Source organism: Macrotis lagotis, chromosome 5, assembly GCF_037893015.1.
Source record: "Macrotis lagotis isolate mMagLag1 chromosome 5, bilby.v1.9.chrom.fasta, whole genome shotgun sequence".
NCBI lineage: Eukaryota > Metazoa > Chordata > Mammalia > Peramelemorphia > Peramelidae > Macrotis > Macrotis lagotis.
This window is the reverse complement of record NC_133662.1, coordinates 153052933-153073585: the sequence shown is the minus strand read 5'-3', so window position 1 is coordinate 153073585 and position 20653 is coordinate 153052933. Positions and strand designations below refer to the sequence as shown.

The following is a 20653-nucleotide window of genomic DNA, read 5'->3' as shown; positions in this document are numbered from 1 at the left end:
TTCAAAGGGAAAAGTTTAGAAATCTATCTTACTCTATAGAGAAGTAGGAGAGAAGGGGAAAAGAATAGTATGGGGAAAAGAGACATTGAAGGGGAGGTATACTGGGGGAGGTAGTAGACAAAAACAAAATATTGTTGTGAAGAGATAAGAGAAAAATAGGAAAGATGGAAATACACAGTAATCATAAATGTGAATGTGAATGGGATGATCTCTCCCATAAAAATGGAAGTGGATAACAAATTAAAAAATAGAATCCTACAATATGTTATTTATGAGAACTGAGACACACAATGTTAAGGTAAAAGACTGGAAAAGAATATATTATGGCTCAGCTGAAGTTAAAAAAACAGGGATAGCAATCCTGATCTCAGATGAAACAAAAGTAAAAATTGATCTAATTAAAAGAAACAAGGAAGGAAACAACAAATTGCTAAAAGGTACCATAGACAATGAAGTAGTATCAATACAATACATATATATGCACCAAATGATATAGCATCCACACTTCTAAAGAAAAAGTAGAATAAGTTTCAGAAAAAAATAGTAAAACTATTCTAGTGGGGATCTCAAACTGCCCTTCTCAGAGCCAGATAAGTTTAACGTCAATATAAATAAGAAAGAAGTGAAGGAATTGAATGAAATTTTTGAAAATTTAGATATTATGGATCTCTGGAAAATATTGAATGGCAATAGAAAAAATATACCTTTTTTGCAGTGGTATATGACGTGTATACAAAAAATTGACCATATAATCAGGCATAAAACCTTATAATCAAATTCAGAAAGGCAGAATATTAAATACATCCTCTTCGGATCATGATATAATAAAAAATTGTATGTAGTAAAGGGTCATGGAAAAATAGATTAAATTAATTGGGAACAAACTAATCCAATCATAAGGATGATTAGGAACTATGCCCAAAGGACAAGCAAGCTGTATACCATTTGATTCAGAAATACCATGTCTGTATCTCTAAGAGATCCTTAAAAAAGGAAAAAGGTCAGCAAGTAAAAAGAAAAAATATTTTAGAACTTATTTTTTGTTGTCACAAAGAATTGAAAGTCATGACAGGTCAATTTAATGGGATAATCTTTTTCTATATGGATTTCAGAAAAAAACTGATGAGCAGATAGATTAAAAAAAAACTTGGAAAGACTTCCTTGAACTGATGCTGAGTGAAGGGAGTAGAACCAGGTGAGAATTGCACACCATAATGGCAACATTATGTGATGATCTATTCTGATTGTCTTAGCTATTCTCAGTCAAACAGTGATTCAAGACAATTCCAAAAGACTTATTAATGGAAAATGATATCTCCATACTGAGAAAAACCTATGGAGTCTGAATGTAGATCAAAGTAAACTAGTTTGATTTCTTTTGTTGTGTTGTGGTTTTTTGTGGTTTTTCCCTTTTTTATGATTTTTTTTCTTTCACAACATGACTAATGTAGAAATATGGTTAACATGACATCATGGGTATACTGTATATCAGATTGCTTGCTATCTTAGGGGAGGGAGAGGGAGAGGGAGAGAAAAACTTTGGAATTCATTATCTTATAAAAATGATTGTTCAAAACTACTTTTACATGAAATTGAGAAAAATACTATTAAAATAAAGGGGGAAGGGGGGCAGGAGGTCCATATAAGCTCTAAGATTGCTAGGATCACAACACTTTGGTGAATAACCTTTCTGGAACATTAGTCCTTCTTTGATCTATCATATTTTATATGTTTAAACTTAGTTCATAGCAAAGCATGAAAGAATAATTTCTACCTGGGTGGAGACAACTCTTTCTATAGTGTCAGGGTTGAGAGCAATTCATTTAGATTCAATTCATTTCAATTCTGTCTGACAATCATTTATAAAGTATCTACTATGTTTAGAATCCTCTACAAGTCACTGGGAGAAAAATTAGAAATAAATAAAAATCTCTATCCTCATCAAACTTGAAGGAGGAATGAGTACTTTCCAAAACATCTATAATTAAAATAGGATGTGATAAATATATGACATGCCTTCAACCATCACAGAAATGAAATACAAAGAATAAACACAAGCCATCAATTTTCTTGAGAGTCATAGAATTCAAATCTGTACTTTTATATGAATCCTCTGTACAAGACATACAACAAATGGTTATAAAGGTTTTGTTTGAAAGTTGCCAATGAGACAGCATACTCTATTTTTTGAAAACTTTAATTGTAACAAAAAGTCTTCTCCTCTTCACCTCTCAATACCAAATGTAAATTTGCCATTTTGTAACTTGGTGTAAGTGGTCTTGCTGAAAAACAAATACATATTTGGGGCTTACATGTGTGTATACAGGAATGTGTGCATGATAAAGTATAAGGTGATGAAAAACAAGATGCTAAAAAGTACACTAGACAAAATCAGAAGATGTACGTTCAAATTCTGTGTCTAGCATAGAATTATATATACCAATCAGAATAAGTTCCTTCATTTCTCTGTTTCTTCAGGTATAAAACAAGGGAGATTCAATAACATCTAAGGACACTTTCAATTCTAAATCTGATGATCTTTACATAGTGACTATGAAAACTGCAACTACGAGCACAACATCTTTGTAAACCTGAAAGCAATTTATCAATATAAGCTCTTATTAAAGCCAGAATCTGTGTTTGGCGCTAACTTTTGTTCAATAATCAGAAATTCTGTAATAAAGATGTGGATGTAAACAAACAGGATGGGAAATTCATTTTGTAGTAAGGATGAAATAGTAAAAACCAACTTAGCAAAAAGTAAATTTGGTACTCTGCAGAAAGTCCCTCAGAATGTACTTCATAACCAGAGCCTCTCTTCTAGATGATGCACAAATCTTGAAAACTGAATTATAGATGTGTATGAGATCCTATCACAGCTTCATAAGAAACCTTACAAGTCTAAGAAGATTTGTCAAGTGGTGACACACTAAGTACTCTTGGCAGTGTATTGAAATGTTTGTAATTTTCATGCTTTATAGTTTCCTGGAATCATTAGTACAAATTCTTATTTCAGAGACAGAGGTAGACCTGGTGGTACAGTCAGTAATTTGGGGAAATAAACATATGAGGTAGAATTAATTTTAAGAGGTAGTAAAATAGATTGGGAGAAAGATACCTAATTTTTTTTTCTAGAAAATTCTAGATAATTACATTTGAATGGTGAAGGAAAGGAGAAAGGACATAGTAGGCAAGCCAATTGGGGAGTGATTAGGCTGAAGATGAAAGTTAAAATGATGTTCAGAGAGAAATCTTGAGGGGGCAAGGGGAGGAAATATATAGAAATTAGGAGAGATTGCTAAGCAACATCCACATAGGAATGGAGGTCACAGATCAGACCTTAGTATTAGTTTTTTAAAAGTTTTAATAAAATGAATTTATTAATGAATCTTTTCTTGTTTTTTATAGATCAAATTATATATGTATTAGATATATGCAGAGGCACATATACATACCTTTATCATTTCTTTAGATTGAAAAAGCACCCACTCCTTTGTCAATGTTTTTTGCTAAATTATAAAACCCTTAAGAGGATGAACTGCATATTTTAGCTTAATTATGCCAGAGGTCAAGTGCAACATTGTGTATATATAATTATTTCATATGCAATGTGAAGTAGTAGGGGAAACGTTGAATTCAATTGATCACTGGCCCCATACCACAAATTTTTTTATTGTCTAACAGTGTCAGGAAATAGTAAAGAAATAAAGTATTAAAATTCTACCCTCCAGACACATAAGTCATTACCTGGCATTCTACCCTCATGGACTTCCAAAGGATATTTTTAATGCCTATCTTTAAATTTCAGATAAAGCCCCACCTTCCAAAGGAACCTTTTCCTGATCCTTTTTAATCCTAGAGCTTTCTTTCTGTTGATTGTTTCTTACTTATGAGTAATTTTGGGGGTGGGGGGGGGAGTGGAGGGGGTGGTACATAGTGTTTTTTGCCTGTGTTCTTATCCATTAGATTGTGAGCTTCTCATGGGCAGGAATTTTCTTGTGCCTTTCTTGGTATCCTTCATGCTTAACACCATGCCTTACAAATAATAAGCACTTGAGAAATACTTTTTGACTAACTTACTGACCTGAAGAACCAGAAGATAAAAACTGGACAAAGGTAGAGATAAATCTAGTGGAGAAGGAAATGACTGGTATCATTGGAGATCCAGGTTCTCCTCAATTCTCATTTCTCTAATCAAGGGTATCTGGAACACATTCAGAGTGAGCAAAAAAAAAAGATTTTCAAGAAGTGATATTAGCAGAATGAGTAGTTCTTGGTAAGGTAAATGAGTTCCCTAAGTTCTGGTTTTGACTTATGGGTTTGGGTCCCTCCATGGCATATATGCAGGTTTTTTAAACATTTTTTTCAATAACATATAAAATAGTTTTTAAAATATTGACTTCCAGATATCTCCCTTTCTCCATTCAATCCCCCTGTCATAGAGGAAGCAAATAATTCTATTTAGATTATATATGTGTGGTCATGCAAAGCACATTTTCAATTAGACATGTGAAAAAAAGCTAAACAGAAAGATAAAGTTTAAAAAGTATATTTTGATCATCATTCAGAATTTATCAGGTCTTTCTTTGGAGGTATAAGAATTGTTCATCAGAAATCCTTCAAAATTACCTTGGATCATTATATTGTCATTCACAGTTGATCATCACATAATATTGCTGATACTGTTGTACACTGTTCTCAATTTCACTCTGCATAAATTCATGTAAATCTTTCCACGTTGTTCTGAATGCATCCTATTTCTCATTTCTTAGAGCATTAAAACCATTCTATCACAATTATATACTACATGTTCAACCATTCCCCAATTGATGGACACCACCTCATTTTCCAATTATTTGCCATCACAAAATAGCTGCTATAAACATTTTTTGTACACACACACACACACACACACACACACATATATATATATATACATATATATACATATATGTGTGTATATATATATATATATATATATATATATATATATATATATACTTTTTTCCAATCTCTTTGGGCTACAGACCTAATAGTGGTATTGCTGGGTCAAAGAATATGCACAATTTCATTGCCCTTTGGAACAGTTCCAAATTACTGTCCAGAATGGTTGGATCATTTCACGATCCACCAACAGGTATTTTAGTTGTTCCTATTTTCCCCATTTTCCAAGAATTGACATTTTTCTTTTTTGTTGTATTTGTCAATGTGATGGGTGTAAAGCGGTATCTCACCATCACTTTAACTTGCATTTCTATAATCAACAATATTTGAGAGAATGTTTATATGATTCTAGATAACTTTAATTTCTTCATCTGAAAAATGCCTGTTTATATCCTTTGACAATTTATCAATTGGGGAATGACTTGTATTCTTATAAATTTGATTCAGTTCTCGAAATAGTAGAGAAATGAGGCCTTTATTAGAGAAATTGGCTCTTATTTTTTTATTAGTAATATTGTTTGTCCTACTCTTTCTCCTTTCACCTTGTCATCCCTCAAAATATTTTTTGCTTTTGATTACCAGCTCCTTAATGTTCTCTCTCTTCGAACAGTGCATCCCACCTTTTCTTTATCCCCTTGTTCAGACACTTCCCTATTGGGTAAGATAGGCTACTCTATTCAATTGTGCAAATTATTTCCTCTTTAAGCCAATCCCAATGAGAGTAAAGTTCAAGTGCTGTCTACCACCCCATTGTATATTTCTGTCTACTATGAAAGCTCTTCTACTACTCCCTTTCTCTTTCTTAAAGTAAACCTCTCTTTTTCATACTTTTTAGATATCATCTCATCATAGCTATTCCTCTCTCTCTCTCAATTTTATTGTTTTTAGACTTCATTCAAGTTTGGTCAATTCACATCCCTGCCTTCTAAGTATACTTTTTTTGAATGTTACATGTAGAAATATAAAACCTTTTAAACTTCATTGAATCCACTTCTATTTCACTTAACTTTTTATGCTTATTTTGGATCTTGTAATATGAAAGCCAAATTTTTATTCAATTTATTTTAGTCAGGAATGTTTGAAATTTTTGTTTCATTAAATATCCATTCCCCACCCCCACCCCCTGGCCCTCTGAAGCATTATAGTTTTGCTGTTAGGTTATTCTTGATTACAATCCCATCTATTTGTCTCCCACAATATCATATTCTTATCCCATTAATCTTTTTAACTTAAAAGCTTCTAAATCTTGTATTATCTTTATTAAGGCTCCATGATATTCAAACTGTTTCTTTCTGCTTACTTGTAATCTTTTCTCCTTCATCTAGAAGTTCTGGAATTTAATTGTGAAGTTCCTCAGAGTTTTCATTTTGGGATCTCTTTCAAGAGGTGACTGGAGAATTCTTTGAATTTCTGTTAAATAAATATTCTATCCTCACCCTCAAATAAGAAAGACCTTTCTTGCTGACCTTTTAAATTGTAGAATGAACAAATTGTTTCTCCTCTATCTTTTTGTTGAGTCTAGTCTTCCAGAATTCATTTTGAGGCATTATTTTAAAGTTGTATGGAGGGGAAATTTGAGAGAGTTCAGATGAGTGCTTCCACTATCTTCACTCTGCCTTAGTCTATGTGTGGAGTTTTTCACTTGTCTTGATTATTTAAAATTTCATATTCAGGCACAGATTACCTTCTAGGCAATCATACTGATTGCATACACTCTTCTATATAGAACTTGTATATTTTGGATCATTGTCAGCACAGTTCTGTAGAGTTTAAAGGTTTGGTAGTACTAGGTATAGGTGTCTGTATAAGTGAAAGAAGATTCCTTATGAGGTAGCACTAACTTTCAGAATGTGAGTTTAATCAGTCTTTTTCAGTACCCCCTCTTCCATCAGCCTGGTGGACATGATTTGCCATTGCTTCAAGACTCCATTGCAGCTTTCTACAGATACAGACTAACTTAAAAAAAGAGACAATAACTGGTGGTAAGCATGTATATTGCCTGATTTTTCCTTACCATGGCTTCTTATACCACCTAACTTACCTTACTCTATGGATAAATGATCCTAAGTCTCATGACTCAATCTTTCTCCAAAATTGAAGAATTTATGACAATTATTAATTAACTAAAATCATAAGATGCTCTCTTTTCAGTTCAGTTCCTAGCTGGAGGAAAAACTTATTGTATTAAAACAAACCTGTTTCCTATTTAAATCTCTGTATATCCAGTTGCTTCTCTAGTGGATTAAGACAGGCAGAATTTATTTGCCCAGGGTCACCCAGCTAGTGAGTATCTGAGGTCAGATTCAAATTCATGTCTTCCTGACTCCAGGGTCAGTGCTCTATCCTCTGAGCATTTAATTGCCTAATGCAAAGTGGGTAAAGTGCCAGGCTTAAAGTCAAGAGGACCTGAGTTCAGGCATTTACTATCTGTGTGACCTTGGGCAAGTCATTTAACCCTGATTACCTCACATCCAGGGTTCTCTTTAGTCATACTGATTCATATCTGGCCACTGGACCCAGCTGACTCTGGAGGAGAAAGTTGAGGCTGGTGACTTAGTACAGCCTCCTCTCTCAAATCCAATTCACATGCTTGTCATGGTTTCACCTCCCTGATGTCATGATCTTCTTCAAGATCAAAGGACAAAAAACCATAAATCTCTGTATATCACAATCCATTCACTAAAACTGTTTAATTTAGTCCTATCGTTTGCAATCAAGAGCATAAAATATCAAAAGAATTTATGACTAGTGATAATTTTATATAAAAAATCAGAATTTATGAATAATTTAAAGAATGGAGAAATTTCTTCCATCTTAAGGCAAAAAGGAGAGAACAGGAGTTAAAAGACTTCAGTCATTCTGTGATATCACTTCCACTCTTTTTAGTCACATTCTTCTATCTGTCTTGATAATACAATTTTATAATAGCTCCCATACACATCATCATCTAAACTAAAACTTTAAGGGGCTGTCTATTTTGATGTAGGTATAAGCTGGGTGGGTGCATAGTTAAGAGTACTGAATTTGGAGAAAGAATACCAGGATTCAAAGTCACTTATTACCAATCTGACTTTGGACAAGTTGATTTATCTTTCTCAGTCTTAGCTTCCACCCCACCCCCAAAATACTGGACTAGAACACTTCTGACACTGTTTCTCTTTCTAAATTTATGATAAGATATTGAATTTCAGTGGAAAGGGGTTGGATTTGCAGCAGAGCTCCTGTACTCAAATGTTCTTTCTTTGTACCACTACTTGAGATACCTTGAGTAAATCACTTGCTCTCTTTTTTTACCTCAGTTGGTTCTCTATAAATTTAGAGGAGTGGACTAGATGACTTTAAGGTTCTTCTACCTCGAATGAACTTTTAGCAATATTATGTTGTTATGATCCTAATTTCTTTCAATCTTGCTTTTCCCCCAGTTACCATTCTCCTTTCCAGGATGTTTCAGTCCATGTGTTAAAACATATTCTTCTCTGGACAGTGCCTCAAACATGAAAATCATTTTAAACTTTAAAGATTCTAAAATGTAGCCCACAAGATAAACATATTTTCCCATTACATGCTAATAAAATGTTAACACACTAAATGCTTAGATCAGTTCCAGAAACTGAGCCAACAGATGGGAGGGATATTAGAAGAGCCAGAGCTTTAGAGCTAGAAAATTTCCATAAAGATGAGTGGTGAGGCCCACCCAGATCCCATCTCTTTGGGGCATTCCACATGGGGAAGCATTTTATTTTTTGCATAGTTATTTTCTCTAGGATACTTTGTAAGATGAATATAGTGAAAAAATGTACCTTTGGGATATTTATACCCTTTTTTTTTTAACATGAGTGACCCTTTTGAGATGTTTCCTATGTCCCTCTCCCCCCTCTCTCCAACCCTTCCCGAAGAACTGAGCTTATTGTTTTTGCTACAGTTAGTAGTATTTTGCATACTGCAGCCTAGTGTGTGATATGAATACCAATTCAGAGGTTGTGAATGAAAAGTGTGTGAAAGGCAGAGTGCTAAATGCAAAGAGTGACAAGGATTGACAGGAAACAATGTGTTGAGTCTGTTAATAGAGTGGCTGAAAATCTACATACTGTATATGTTAGATAGCATATGAGTACAGTCATTGCTGGCTTGGAGTGTGTGTGTGTGTGTGTGTGTGTGTGTGTGTGTGTGTGTGTGTGTGTGTGTTCCATTTGACTTTTACACTCTAGAATGAAATGCATACAGAATAGCTCAGACTCAAGGAACATATTTCTTCTCCCAAGAAAACCATTTATTATATTGTTTGGGTATGAAGTTTATTCTAAAGATATTTGCTCCATGTATATTGTTTTCTTTTTATGACCGCATTGCTTCTGCCAGGAAAAGGAGAACTAGAAAGCTTACAGACTTCCAATAAATAAGCATCCACCCTAGATTTTCAGAAATCACTTCTTTGCTATCTGTAGCAAAAATAGAGCTGTCTTTTTCTCTCTCAGACTCTGTCTTCTAAAAGATCTTTTGTTCCCTCTTATATGGAAATGTCCTTTTAACAGAATAAATTGGCACCCACTGAAAGATCTAACATTACATAATTGTAATATATAGACTGCAATGCTACAGACACTGCAACCCATATTAAAAAGCAGCAATTTCAATGCTATTCCATATTGAAAAGCAGCTTCACATCTTTTTCTTCCTTCTAGCCAGACTGAAAATCCACTCTCATTACAAAAGAGAAGAAAATAATTATTTTTTGAACCTGAGTAAGGAGAAAAAAGAGGACGGCAAAGAAGGCCAACAATACTGTTAACAGACCATCAGATTTACTAATCATTTGGATATAGCATGTATTTTACATTAAGAGGCAAACACTCCACCTCAGGGATTGATTCAAATGTAATTTTCCTTGTTTATAATATTGTCACATCATCACGGACAAACACTTTCTAAGTCCTTATCAGAGGCATGGATTCTATTTAAATGAACAATGGTGTTTTTCTTCTGTTGTTGATATCCAGGCCCCAAATCAACTCAGGGAACATTTATTCAGTGACAACTCTGTGCAACTATATAAACTAAAAATTACAATTTAAGGTTTAAGAGTACAGAGGCACAAGTCAATGCTTCAAAATGACAAATATAAAAATTCCTAGTCTTAGCAACATTAAAATCAAAGAACAAGATGAGATTGGGGGGTAACATTAATATTGTAGACATGAAATACCTTTGAAAAAGAAACCTAATAAAGTTACCTAGAAGAAAAAGACCGAGATAATTGACTAAATGATAACCTAGCTGTCATTCATTTTATATATATGAGAAATATGTTTTTGTGAATGCTTTTAGTAAACTCAGTTAAGAGTTTTACTTTTGATGTTTATAATAAAATCTATTGATAAATAAGATAAGAGGGAGAAAATGAGAAAAATGACTATTATATGACTAACGAGATGGCTTTATCTATGCACACAGCTAATTTGGTTATTTGGAAGGAATTATGCACTCATTAATTAGCAACTTATTGATTATAATTTGTTTATTCACTAAAGAGTAAGTTTAACCTTGAGTCACTAATCTTAGGGGTACTATACTTGCTCCCTGTTTTGAACTCAGGCATATGACTTTGGATCCTGTTAAGTCCTATGGGAGAATGTCTCTAATGAGAATGCCCCTGTGTTTATGATAACTTGCTTATCAGACTCAGACTCCAGTATCACAGAGGAAAATTTTTTTTGTTGTAGTCTGGGGTCTTCTGCTATGAAAAGGACATGGAGTTATTTAAAAAAAATTCAATTTGCATTTATGTATCAGGTATAGAGCAGATTCTTTATTCCCACTTATAAAAATAATGATAAACATAAGCTACCAATGTATATTTCTCAAAAAGCAAACTAAGATAGGACTTAGTAAATAGCAAAACTACTAGTATAATTTACTGGGAAGAGAGATATTTATAAAGCATTTTTCATTTTATCTCATCTCTGCACCATCACTGTACTACAAACTTGAATCTTCTGGGAATTCAACTAGTTCTGCTACAATAAGCATTTTGAAAACACTCATGTGTTCCAATATGATGGATATATTAGGGAACATTTCAAGTATAACATTAATGTTGAGTTTGTTTCTGTGACATTTCATTCTGGAGAAACAGTGAGGGAAAACAGAGAAAACTATCACTTCTCATTAAATCACAAACTTCAGGTCTCCTGAAGTCTTTTTTGTTGTTTTAGTCCTTCATTCTTGAGGAAGACCATGACATCATGGACCTAATTCCATGACAAGCACATGAATTGAATTTGAGTGAAGGGAAGCTGTGCTAAGTCACCAACTTCACTTTTTCCTTCAGTCATCTATATCCAATGACCAAATATGAATCTGGATGACTGGAGATGACTGTGAATGTGAAGTAATCACAGTTAAGTAACTTGCTCAGGATCACACAGATAGTAAGTGGTAACTGTCTGAGACTGGATTTGATCTCCTGTCCTCCAGACTCCAAGACCAATGCCCTATCTACTGCTGCACTCTCCTGTAGCCTATTTCCATGAGCAATCTTCAGGTCTTTGTCAGAGAAAAGTATCATATTTGTTGTATACTGGTGCAATTAGAACTGTAAGAAGAGGAGATTGATCCTTACCATCTTACATTCATTTCCACCCCCTTCCTTAATGTCCAGGAGTTGTGGGCCTACTTAACTCAGTCATAACTTGTACCACAATCAGAAACTGAGGATATTGCCATGATATATAGTATTTATATATTTATTAACCATATAATATATATGTGTTTCCATTTCTCTTAGACTCATCTTTCTTTATGTCATTAATGTTTTTTGAGTGTTATGCCCCTAGCACTTTGACTTTTATTGTACAATTTTGGACAGAATAGTGCTGCTTTTATACCCCCCCACACACACTTTTTTTAAATATACCAAAACTAACTCTAGTACACTCAATTGCTCCATAGTCAACCATTCTTTCATCTGCCACTAATATAAATTTCTCTTATTCTACCTTATACTTCCAAGCTTTTTAACCTCAGTGTTAACTCTAATCCTGGACATGTACACCTAAACAATTTTGTTATCACCTTCTCAGAAATGAAACACAAAGAAGAAAAGGCTACCAGGCTCATCTATAATCTCACTCAACTAAGTTTGTGCTCAATATGCAGAGCAGTGTGGGGCAAGGAGTGGGACCAATAAACATGATACATTCCTCCATATCCTTCATAGGAGTCTAGATCCTATGTCATAGCATCTATTCAGAAAACTCACAAAGAAAAAAATGGACTGTAAGCTATATGTTATTGGAACACATGCAATGGTCTCTGTCACTGTCATGGATGGAGGAACAATCAAGGGATTATTCAGTATCCAACACATCATATAGGCTAGAATTAGACCTCAAAATATATATTTGAGCACCAGAACCAAAAGGCAACTCTAAATATGAATCTCTCCACCTCCAATATCAAGTAAGCCAAGACTGATCCAAAATGTTCATTTTTAACATGAAGGGGGAGATAGATTATATGATTTCTAAGTGTCTTCTAGGGTTAACTCTGTGATCTTATGATCCCATAATCTAAATATAAATTATCTATTATATTGCTTTGCACAAGCTTTAAAACATGGTTAGTATTTAATGAATATGTGTTGACTGATTTTCTCACTATTTGCTGGGTGCTCAATATTATATCATCTCAAAAAGTATCATGGTAAACATCAGACAGTTCTGACCCAAGGCTAAGCCAGGACTTAAGAATAGATTTCTCATTCATATGAAATAAATTAACTTTAGGACACCTTGGAGTTTTCTTCTCTTTGAGTACCTCTTTTCCAGATAATAGCTTTCTTATTTTGCTTATACAAGAGTCTCCCAGTTGGACACATAGACATAGCCATAGTGATTTTTTACCCACAAAGATGAAGACATTATGATTTTAAAATAAAAAAGATATTTTTAAATGTTGCAGGAAATAATATTCACCAGCCATGCAAACTAAAATAAGGATCTCTCATGCTGATTGTTATTTCAAAAAGAGAAAGCTAGAAAATTCCTGGAGTAACTTTTGAGGATTTTGAAACTAAAGTCTATAGTTCTCTTGGGACCATTTTAACTACTCAGACATCTGTTGTGTGCCATATATACATGGATCATCAGAAAGCTGCATAAGTTACATAAAGGACAAGTTAATGATGCAGAAAGTAGAAAAATACAACTAGTAGAAACCAGTTGTGAATCTTACAAAGGTAAAAAAAATGTCTAATGGAAATATGTTCCCTGATGCTTTGAAATTAAGAAAAATATCGCTCTGAAGATCTCTGTTCTGTTCCCCTCCCTGTATGAATATGTGTGTTTGTGTATTTGTGTGTGTGTGTGCATGTGTGTATCTCTCTCTCTCTCTTCCTTATCTTCTGTCATTCTGTTTTTTATATACCATTCTCACTAATTTTTGAGGAAATCTCTTTGACTTTTCTTATGGCTAGATTTGAATTTCACTTTAAAAAATCATTATTTTTTGTTTACTCATTATCCCAATATCTATTTTTACCTACTTAAGCTAAGGAATTAAGAATGCTTGTAGTTTCAACTGCCATATTCAACTAGTATAATCAATGCCTTCATGAGAGAAAATGATCATACTTCATTCTCTAGGACATTTAAAAATTTTGTTTCTCAGTGTTAGCCACTTAATCCTGATGATCACTGAGTTACATGAAAAACTTGTCTCCAAACACCTAGATAAACTTTGGGAAAGGAAAAAAAAGTGATTTACAGATACTCAGATGCATATGTCAAAGTTTCATTGTGGAATTTAACCTGATTATGCTCCTAGATGACAAAGTCATTCTTCCTAAGAATACAAAAATTTATTTTCAACGTGAAATAATTTAGAAAACCTGTTTCATTTGTTATATTTCATGTGAAGAAACTAAAGGAAGATAGAAAGAGAGAAATGGAGAAAGAAATAAGGAATGAAGGAAGGGGAAGAATAAATCTTTTTATATTAATTTATATTAATATTAATTCAATCTTTCATTTTGCCAATTATTATATATTGATTTGATCATCATTCTATATAATGAGAGTGCAAATCCCTTAAACATCACAAAAATTCTTACTCAATATTTTTGGTCTCTGTGCATTTTGACATATCAATAATCCCACTGTTCTTTGAGCCTCCTGATTGGACATTCTATGGTCCCAAGGAAGACATTCCACATAACTTATTTTTTAAAAATATAAATTTTATTGAAGCTTATTGTTTCTTTTTGTCATATTCATTTGAACATTTACATTGTGAGACTTTCTTTGTAACAAAGAAAAAACAAATAAAGCTAATGAAAATAGCAAACAAATTCTGTCCCTATAGCTCCCTCATTTCACCATGGACATGAGAACAATGCAATCTCTCTTTTCCTCTTCCAGAGTAGGATTAGTCATTGAAAATATAGCACATTTGGGGCGGCTAGGTGGCGCAGTGGATAAAGCACTGGCCCTGGAGTCAGGAGTTACCTGGGTTCAAATCTGGTCTCAAGCACTTAATAATTACCTAGCTCTGTGGCCTTAGGCAAGCCACTTAACCCTTCCAAAAACCTAATATATATATATCACATTCAATTTCAAGTTAGTTTATTTTTCTTTACATTATTACTCATCTATATTGTTAAGATTCTGATTATTTAACGGTATGCCAGTTAATATGAATTTTCTAGATGTTTATTCCTTTAATTTCTCATATATATAACTCCTTTTATCACAATAATATTACAATATATTTTGTCACTTATTCTATGTCACATTTCCCATTTTAGGTCAGTCACTATATTTTCAGATTGCTGACTACTAGGAAAAAGTACTGTAATTAAAACATTTTAAAATATATAAGGGAACTAGCTTTATCTCATTGATCTTCTTTAAGAATATGCAAAGGAATGTGATTTGTGTGTCAACAATTTGACTGATATTTTTTCTTATAATTCTAAATTATATTCTGTGATGATTAGACTATTCATAGATCGACCAAAAGTGTATTAATGTCCATGTCTTCCTATATTCCCCAACAGTGATCCCCTATATCTTTTGTTAAATCTTGCAATTTTCTGGGTTTCACAGAAAATCTCAAATTTAGATTAATTTATGTTCCTTTACTAAAATAATTTAATTAATAATTGGATAAATATTTTACATGACATTTGGAAATTTACCTCTTTTTTTCCTGAAAAGGTTGATTTGGTTTTTTGTTTTGTTTTTTTTGTTTAGTTTTTCCTTGTTTTTGCTGTTGTATTTGTGACCTCATTGGTTTGTACAGTGTTTGTCACATAGTGAGCAAATTCAATCAAGTTAAAAAGCATTGTTTCAGATACTGTGGAATTAGGAGTGTACAGAAAAGCTAAATATAGTCCCTCTTTCAAGGGGTTTAGTCTAGGTGGAATACAATTGGCAAGCATCTATAATGTACAATAGAGGGGGATGTATTCAAGGAAGGATATATTCAAGGAAGACCAGTACCTTGGTGTGAGAGCTGCTTTCCATCTTTGCTGTCCACCTGAGTCACCTAAATCCCAACTGTGGCTCCAAGAAGTAGCATGTACAGCAGCCACACCCGGTAAATTGCTTTGGCAGGCAGGCTAAACCAGGTTGAGGGTAACAGAGGTAAACTTTAGATCATCAATGAGTAATGGGTGCAGATGAGAACAATTCATTCCAATGACCATGAAGTCAGCTGAAGCAATTGTGGAACACTTGGAGCTTGGTTAGTCATCAAAGATGCCAAGATCATCTACTACATCTAGAGCCATCACCAGTTATCTTGACTGTCTTGCTATTGGATTATGATGACTTTGCAGCTCTACCTCACTAAATCCAATTCATACATGCAACAAAAGATATCACTCATAACTATTCCTCAAAATCCTGTGGCAACAGGCAAGTGATACACTCGGAGCTGAAGTCACAACCCTGCATGCAGGCAGCTCAGACCACAGGGTTATTTCCCCACTGAAAGAAGCATTGGGATTTGGCAGCCCCCTGGGTGATTCAGCAGCCCTTTTAAGGATCACACTGCTCACTTCCTGAAAGGAGAAAGGGGGATAGAAAATGTGCCATAAAAATTGTCTGCTTACCCACCCCTGGCATGATTATTGCAGCAGGCAAGGTATTCTATAGTAAAGTAGAGATACAAAAAAATCTACAAAAGCTTTTTCAAAGTAGATTCCACTCACCATCCATGCATGGAAGGTTCAAACATTCATAGACAATACAAAATCCAATAGATCTGAAAGATGAACAGCTATTATTGCAAGAGAACTCAGAAGGTATGGTATCCAAATAGCAACCCTGAGTGTAACAAGGCTGACAAATGAAGTTCAGCTTCCAGAAGTTGGAGGTAGATACACAATTTTTTTTCTGGAATGGTCACAATGAAGGGGAATGCTGTGAAGCTAGGTTAGATTTTTCAATCAAACCTAATCTAGTCAACATTCTTCAATGCCTACCAAAAGGGCTGAATGATAGGCTCATGTCAATGAGATTGCCACTTCCAGGAAAATGTCATGCCACCATCATCATCAGTGCCTATGCTCCCACTATTATGAACACTGAAGAAGTTAAAGAAAAATTTTATGAAGACCTGGGGACCCTTACCATCAATGTGCCAAAAGAGGACAAACTGTTAATTCTGGATGATTTTAATACTAGAGTAGGCTCAGATTAGAGGCATGAAAGGGAAACCTTAGAAGGAATGGAGTTGGAAACAGCAACAACTTCACACTCATCTTCTCTAAGCTAAATATTCATACTCAACCTAAGTGGTGGCCCAAGGGCAAAATGACTGCTAGAAGAATTAATGTCAATAGGTTAGAGTATCTCTCTGAGCTGGAACAATTTGTTGCTAACTTGGAGGGAAAACTTAGCCAAAGCACAGTTGGCAAGAGTGGAGCAGAAAAAAGAGTGGTCAGTGTTTGGAGATCTGGTGTGCAGCAATGCATTTACTCATCTGGGCCAAAACACTAAAAAATATCAAGACTGGTTTGATGAAAATGATAGGGAAAGACAGAAGCTGCTAAATGGAAAAACAAGAACTCCAGTTTTAACAGCAGGATAGTTCATCTATTTCTTCTTTCTTTCTTTCTTTCTTTCTTTCTTTCTTTCTTTCTTTCTTTCTTTCTTTCTTTCTTTCTTTCTTTCTTTCTTTCTTTCTACCTTCCTTCCTTCCTTCCTTCCTTCCTTCCTTCCTTCCTTCCTTCTTTTCTTTCTTTCTTTCTTTCTTTCTTTCTTTCTTTCTTTCTTTCTTTCTTTCTTTCTTTCTTTCTCTATTTATTTATTTTCACGATGCAAATGTATGTTTTAAAGTTAAAAAATTCCTTCAGTCCTCCCTTCCCACCCACCTCCTCACAGTGGCAAACAATCAAGTTATCATTGTACATACATATGTACAATGTTTACAGATTAGTTAATTCTTTTATTTCTGAGAAGGCAGCATTTAATTCCATCAAAAATACAGATTCAGGACTTTTGGCTCAGCAAGAAGGCAAATGAAATTCGACTTCATGCAGACAGTAATAAACCAAAATGATTTTATGATTCCCTGAAGGCTATTTATGGGCCAAAGACTTATGATACATCTCAACTACAAAGTACTGATAGATCCACATTGGTCAATGATAGGGACATGATCCCAGAGAGATGAGTTGAACACGTCCATAGTGTTCTTAACAGACTATCATCAATCAATGCAGAAGCCTTTGGCTGTTTACCTCAACCAACTGAAAAAGAGATTTTGAATCACATTAGGCTTCTTACAAATGGTGCTGATCCCATTCCAGCTGAGAGCAATGAGGTGGGGGGGGGGGCTGCATTGCTCATCCAAAAACTGACTGGAATTCTCCAGGTTATATGGAATGAAGAGGTTATCCTCCAAGAAGTCAAGGATGCCTCCATTGTCCATCTCTATAAAGGTTAAGGGAACAGAATGTCTTGTGACAATCACAGGAGTATTTCTCTTTTAATCATTACTGGTAAGATTCTTGCCAGAATCCTCCTCAATAGGCTGATCCTTTACCTGGAAGATGGTCCCTTCCCTGAGAACCAGTGTAGAGGAACAGTTGATATGGTGTTTGCTGCCCAACAACTCCAAGAAAAATGGCAGGAACAGAACAAAGATCTGTATATAACAATCATAGATCTGAGCAAGGTCTTTGATATTGTCAAGAAGGTTTATGAAAAACTATGTCAAAAGAGAAGTTCATCAGAATTTTATGTCAATCTCATGATGACATGCATACCTGGGTTCTTGAGAGTGGACAATGCCATTGAGATTTCCTATGTGCCCTTGCTCCCATACTTTTTAGCATGATAGTTTTCAGGCATGTTATCAAACATCTTCACTGAAAGTAAACATGGCTTTAAAGTCAGCTACCACACTAAAGGCAAATTCTTCACCTTGAAAAGGCAACAAGCCAAAACCAAAGTGGAGGGAGTATTGGTGCACGATACCCTGTTTGTAGATATTTGTGCACTCAATGCAGCCTTTGAAGCTGCAGGAAAGTATTGATTAATTATCTGCTGCTCATTCTAATTTTAGTCTAACAATTAGCACCAAGAAATGCAAGCACTGTCAGTCAGCATTATATCATCCTTATATGGAACCATCGATTACAGAAAATAGACAAGTTCGCTTACCTTGACAGTGTCCTTTCCAAGGAAGTACACATTGATAATGAGGTTAACACATGTATCACCAGATCTAGCTCAATATTTGGGAGGCTCAGGAAAAAAGTGTGGGAAAGAAGAGGTATAAAACTGATTACCATACTGAAGGTCTATAGAGCCACTGTGCTGTCCTCATTGCTTTATGCCTGTGAAACCTGGACAGTCTATCAGCACCATGTCAGGAAACTAAATTGCCTCTATTTAAATTTTCTTAGGAAAATTCTGAAGGTCATCTGGTAGGAGAAGATATGAGAAACATAGATCCTTTCTCAAGCCAAACTGCCTGGCATTCCAACATTATTACAGAGAGTGAACCTACTATGGGCTGGACACATTGTTAGAATGCCAGATATATGCCTGCCTAAAAAAGGAAAACTCACACTGGGCAAGTACTCACAATGAATTCAGAAGAAGCCATACCAAGACACCATGAAGGTGTCTTGAAGAACTATAGAATTGAGTGTACACCATGGGAGACACTGGCACAGGACAACTCAGCATGGAGTGCCCTCAGAAGTGAAGATGCTGTGTTCCATGAGGAAGGCAGAATTGAAGCAGCTCAAAGGAAAGTGACATATGTAAATTTAGAAACACTCACTCCAGGTGTTTCACATGGATTATTTGTGCCTAGCTTGTGGCATAGCCTTCTGAAATCCTATTAGTCTGATCAGTCACAGTTGGACACACTGTAATTTGTCTCAAACATAATGACATTATTTTGGTCTTCGATGGCAAAGAATAAGAACCAATAGTAATGGTATACACAAGATAAATTGCAGAGAATCAGAGAGAAGGCAACAGCATTAAGGAAGAGTAGGAATTTTTCTTTTTGTAGAAGGTGAAATTTGAAGGAAATTGAGAGAAAGAATTTCCTGAAATGGGAAGAGACAGTAAAAGTGCACAAAGTTGAGACTGATTACCTTGTGAGAGAAATAAGCAGGAGGACATTGTCACAAGATAACATGGAGAGTAGTAGTAAAGTGCAAGAAGATCAAAAAGTTAGCAAAGGGTCAGTTTATAAGGAGTTTTGCAGGTCAGACAGAGCATTTTATATGTTGTCTTAGATGTGTGAAGTATCAACTGAATTTTATTAAATGGGGGACAACATTCAGATGAATATATTAGGAACATCAGTTTATCAGCTGATTCAGTCAGTCAGAAGATGAACTAGAGGAGGGAGTGACTTGAGTCTGGGAGACCAACCAGTAAAGTTGTGTAATTTTTTGGCATGCACCAGTTTGACAGCAGTTTTTATTGTTGTTATTTCTGTTGGTTTTGTTTTGGGATAGAATTTTCCTCTGAGGCAAATCCCCTTTCTCAGTGTTGCAGATCATGATGCAACATCACTTTCAGAAAATACCTGCATAGAAAGTATTTTGTCATACTGTTGACCACCTGTTGACCACCAACAAGAAGAAATGTAAGTTAGATGTTGAATACTTAAGTGGTTCTGCAAAACATTGTGCTGCTTATTTCCAATGTTGTAAAAAAAATTGTAATGATCCTAATTGTTCTATGGATTTTGATGACACTGCTTTTTTATATCCTGAAGTGATTTTTTTCAAAGCAGACTTTGGAAACATTAACTACAATGAGTAGGAACTATGGTGGTTTGCTAAAGTTTTTTATTTGTAAACTTGACTTTATGGAAGTGACTTGCAGAAAACTATATCCCTTTTGCCTTATCCCCTCCTCTATAAAATATGAGGAGAGGGGAGATAATATCAAGAGATTTTATAGAAGCAAAATTGATAAGACTTGGAAAAAGATTTTATTTAGTGAGTGAGTGAGTGATTGAGTGAAGAATTGAAAGGATAACACCTCAAGTGAGAAATTGCTGAAACTATAAGGATGGTCATACCTAGAATAATTAGGACACAATATCTTCTATTTATTACTCTTCCATTTGTCCATTCATTTCTCTTTCTGTTTTTATGTATTGCAGAATAATTTGGTCCTTTATATCTGTTTTTATTCCATATATATTAAATCTTAATTTGTTCCAAAGG

General features: G+C 34.6%; 1 long non-coding RNA gene across 1 annotated transcript in view; it reads left to right on the top strand.

The window, feature by feature from the left end:
- The window catches only part of LOC141489937 (uncharacterized), a 49584-nt gene extending 46975 nt beyond the window's left edge, over positions 1-2609 (top strand). The window contains exon 4 of the long non-coding RNA XR_012469024.1: positions 2479-2609. This is a non-coding gene — a long non-coding RNA (uncharacterized LOC141489937). The remainder of the gene's footprint in view (positions 1-2478) is intronic.
- Positions 2610-20653: the final 18044 nt, after the last annotated feature.